The 4,614-nt window shown below is 43.8% G+C and overlaps 1 protein-coding gene across 1 annotated transcript in view; it reads right to left on the bottom strand.

Moving 5' to 3' along the window:
* PHF24 (PHD finger protein 24) overlaps nt 1-4,614 on the bottom strand; it is a 28,220-nt gene that overhangs the window by 17,724 nt on the left and 5,882 nt on the right. The gene's annotated exons all lie outside the window — the stretch shown is intronic.

The following is a 4,614-nucleotide window of genomic DNA, read 5'->3' as shown; positions in this document are numbered from 1 at the left end:
GTGAAATGAAAAATGGTGTGGTTGCAGCCAAATCACACACACACACACACACACACACACACACACACACACACACACACTCTTTTTACAGTGATTAAACGGGGAAATAAGCCAGGTGCAGTGCCTAGCTCTTATAGTCCCAGCTATTTGGGAGGCTGAGGCAAGACTGCTTGAGCTCAGGAGTTTTGAGTTGTAGTGTGCTACCATCATGCCTGTGAATAGCCACTGCACTCCAGCCTGGACAACACGGCAAGACCCCCTGTCTCTCTCTCTCTCAAAAACAAAAAAAAGGTGGGAATAATCTCAATAAGGAAATCACTGAATAACCTGATATATTCGTGCTATTAAAAAAGAGAGAAATATATAGGTGTAATTATTTATTTATTTCAAGATGAGGGTCTTGCTATATCACCCAGGCTGGTCTTGAAGTCCTGGGTTCAAGCAATCCTTCCATGTAGCTGGGACTACAGGTGTGAGCCACCGTCCCTGCCTAATTAAAAAACTTTTTTAAAGAGAGGGGACTGGGTTGCGGGGGAGGTCTCACTATGTTGCCCAGGATGGCTTCAAACTCCTGGCTTAAGTGATCCTCCTGCCTCAGCCTCCTGATTGATAGCTGGGATTACAGGCACGAACTATAGCACCCAACTTGACTTAATCTTTCCAACACAAATACCAGAGCAATGATTCTCAAATGGTGATTTGGCCAGATCCAGGGGCAAGTGGGGGGTATATATCAGAAACTCCAGGAGGAGGGGAGAGATGAGTAGGGTGAAACATTACATCAATTCTAAAATAAATAAATCTTTGGAAAACAAATATTAAAAGTACTAGCTCTCCTGCACATGCTCTCTCTCTCCTCCCCCCTCCCTTCCCTTCCCTCCTTTTTCTCTCTCCACATACTACAAAACAGCAGGGTTTGACAGCATCCTATTGGTTTCTAATACATAAGGTATTAGCTCTCCAAATAGTTGGGGGCAGGTTCTTCCCAGAAGTTGTAGCAGAAGTTTTAGGGAAGAGTAATAAGGCTTTTTTGCTGATCAGAAAGAAGGCATAGGTTGAAAAAAAAAAGTTGAGAAACACTTATTTGGAGATTTAGAATAAACATACTAAGCTCACTTGTTTAGGAATGAGTCTTTAGAAGAAAATCAATGGTATGCATTTGGTTGTTATTAGCCTTTTTAGACGATGTAATAAGAGTTAATGAACCAAGGTCAGCCAGTTAGGAGGGTTACTATATAAGTGAGCTTACTCATTAATAGTGAATCAGCAAACTAACCACAGCAAACTAACCTCCCAACACACCGTTAGATCAGCTACAACCCATCATTAACTATAAGGATACCATTATTCTCTATAAGGATACCAAGGATTGCCATGAAGCTATCTCAGTTGTTAATGATGTCATTGCAATGTTTTGGGTAGTTTAATCTTAAAGGAATTTCTATGAAGACTGAAGCTGACATCCGCTAGCAAAAACAAATAAACAAAAAAACTCTTTCCAGTCTTGACCACAGGCTCTTGGAGCACTGCTATTCCTTTTTTTTTTTTTTTTTTTTTTGAGTTGAGGTCTTACTTTGTCATCCAGGATGAAATGCAATGCCATGATCACGGCTCACCACAGCCTTGACCTCCCAGGTTCAGACAATCCTCTTGCCTCAGCATCCATAGTAGCTGAAGCTACAGGTACATGCCACGACACTCAGCTAATATTTATTTTATTTTATTTTTTGTAGAGATGTGGTCTCACTGTGCTGCCTAGGTTGGTCTCAAACTCCTGGGCTCAAGCTATCCTCTTACCTCAGCCTCCCAAAGTTCTGGGATTACAGGCATAAGCCACTGCGCCTAGCCTTCCTTTTACCTGAGATGATTCAATTTTCTAGACCATTTTATGCTTGTAACAGCAGAAAATGCACAGCAGAACCATTCAAAAGAAACTATCAAAATCAAAACAAGATACCAAGATATTTTGAATTGACATGGCTTTGATTTTGACAGTAAACAAAAAGGACACAACAGAATTAAGCCTTAAGAGTGAGGCTAAAACCCCTAATGCTTAATGGAGAAGATAAAATCTGTAAACAAAAGGTACTTTGATTAAAAGTGAATGTGCTGAAATAGCCAAGATGTGCACCTGGGGTGTTTGAGAAATTAACAAAATCAGCTCACGTGTGGAGAGAAACAAGTGGCAGTGATTAGTGCTGGGTAAAAACAAATGCCTGGTGAGAAAAACCTGGCCTCTCCTGTGCTGAGAGAAGTCCTAGGAAGAAGAGAGAGTTAAAAGAAAATCAAGCTGCAAAGATCCCACAAATTACATCTAATAATTGCTTCTTTGGCTGGTGGGTGGAATTGGGGTTTTCTGCCTCCCTAACAAGGATGAAAAGAGCATAAAAAGATGTTGTCTCAAGAATGATGTGGCTGTCAGAGAATTTGTGGTATCTATGGAAGGTTTGAAAAAAAACCTCAGGGCACAGGAGCAGGTGGTGGTAAATTTCAGCAGGACAAGAAGGTGGAATAGGGCCATGTGACTACATAAACTGGAAGTAATGAAAACAGCAATAACCAGAATCTGCCCTTGGGTAAGAGAAGGCTGTCTAGATGTTTTTCAGGCAGTAAGACATATGTGGGCAGCTTGGAATGTGTGCAAGACACGCCCATTCTCTGCACAGCACCTGCTTACAATGCAGCCAGCTTATTTATAAGGGCAAAGTGGTGGGAGTGAGAGGAGGAGGGGCTGCTCCACAGCAGGAGGTGGAGAAATAAGGAAGGGGAAGGACACTGGGAAACCTCTCTCTCCAAGCACTCTGTAAAATTCAGAGCTGTGGAGAGCCTGAGGAGCAACTCCCCTAATAAGCAGGAGTTTCCTCATTTAGCATGCTAAATGTACCTTTTCTTGCTTCAATATGCTTCTTTTAAAAAAATTTGGTAGGCTGGGCACAGTGGCTCAAGCCTGTAATCCCAGCACTTCGGGAGGCCGAGATGGGAGGATTGCCTGAGCTCAGGGGTTCGAGACCAGCCTGGGCATCTTGGTGAGTCCTCATCTATACAATAAATAAAAAAATAAGCCAGGCATGGTAGCTTGCGCCTGTCATTCCAGCTATTTGGAAAGCTAAGACGGAAGGATCGCCTGAGCCCAGTAGGTGGAGGCTGCAGTGGCCAGGAGCATGCCACTGCACTCCAGCCTGGGTGACAAAGTGAGAATCCAACTCAAAAAAAAAATTTTTGTTTTTAGAGATGGGGATCTTGCTATGTTGTCCAGGTTGGCCTCAAACTCCTGGGCTCAAGCAACCGTCCTGCCTCAGCTTCCCAAATAGCTGGTTGAATCTGATTCTTGATATGGAAACAGCAACTGTTTAAAAGGCTCAAATGCAACTAAAAGTGATTGCCTGGAGGTTATGAGGGCTTCTCTAGGAAGGAACAAAGCAAAAAAAGCCTCTTGAGGGGAAAACAAATCAGAGTGGAATGAGCAAATGGAAGAAGGAATCTTAGTTTTTCTTTGAGATCAAAAGGGAGGAAAGTCAAGATGGTTCCCAGTGCCTTCCACAGAGCATACATTCTTATTTTTTTTTTGAGTCAGAGTCTCACTCTGTTGCCTAGGCTGGAGTGCAATGACACAATTATGGCTCATTGCAGCCTCAAGCTCCTGGGCTCAGGAGATCCTCCCTTCTCAGCCTCCCGAACAGCTGGGACTACAGACATGAATGACCATGCCAGGCTAATTGTGTGTGTGTGTGTGTGTGTGTGTGTGTGTGTGTGTGTGTGTGTGTGTGTGTGTGTGTGTGTAGACAAGGTCTTGCTATGTTGCCCAGGCTGGTCTTGAACTCCTAGGCTCAAGTAATCCTCCTGCCTCAGCTTTCCAAAGTGCAGGAATTATAGGCATGAGCCACCACGCCCAGCCAGTTAGCATGCCCGGCCACATGTTCTTAAATCTTTGTTGAATAAATGTTGCAGAGATGATTGGGAAACATAAAAAGTTTATTCCCTATCATGGTGTCAGTACCCTCTCTCTTCATCAAAGCTGGCCAGAAAGACTGGTCAGACCAAATCTTCAAAACTCAATTCTAGCAACTAAGCAGTCACCAGCGCATCTCATCACATCTAATCTATTTCCCTGGAGGTGGCACCTGAGCAGTGAGTCAGGGATAGCAGAGATGAGAACAAGTCCTTATAGTAGCTATGGGTGATTTCTCTGACTACAGAGGAGAGCTATGAACTTTGGAATTGAGCCAGCTTCCACAACCACAAATGTTAAAAAGAGAGAGAAACCAATGTTAGCAAATGCAATGGTTCCCTGCATTTATGCTATGTCCTGTCTGGACTGTGGCGTGGCCCACAGTGGGGAAACCTACCCTAAGGGCACAAGTGGGAAGCTTGTAAATGCATCTTCTCTGTCCTGGGTTTGAGTTGGAGACATTTTAGGAGCAGTTATCTGCACATAAAGATGAAAAATTTCAAGGCTGTCAACAGTTGATCCCTGGATGCATGTTCCTGAAGGACTGTCTGAGAGCCTCAAAAGCCACATACCTCACAGAGAAGCTGACCAGGCAAAAGGATATGGAAAAGCCGGGCTCGGGGGCTCAGCCTGTAATCCCGCGCCTTTGGGAGGCTGAGGTGAGT

Source organism: Carlito syrichta, unplaced genomic scaffold (genome assembly GCF_000164805.1).
Source record: "Carlito syrichta isolate Samal-C Ts95f unplaced genomic scaffold, Tarsius_syrichta-2.0.1 Scaffold79434, whole genome shotgun sequence".
In the NCBI taxonomy this organism is placed as follows: domain Eukaryota; kingdom Metazoa; phylum Chordata; class Mammalia; order Primates; family Tarsiidae; genus Carlito; species Carlito syrichta.
This window is presented reverse-complemented; position numbering and strand designations above follow the sequence as displayed.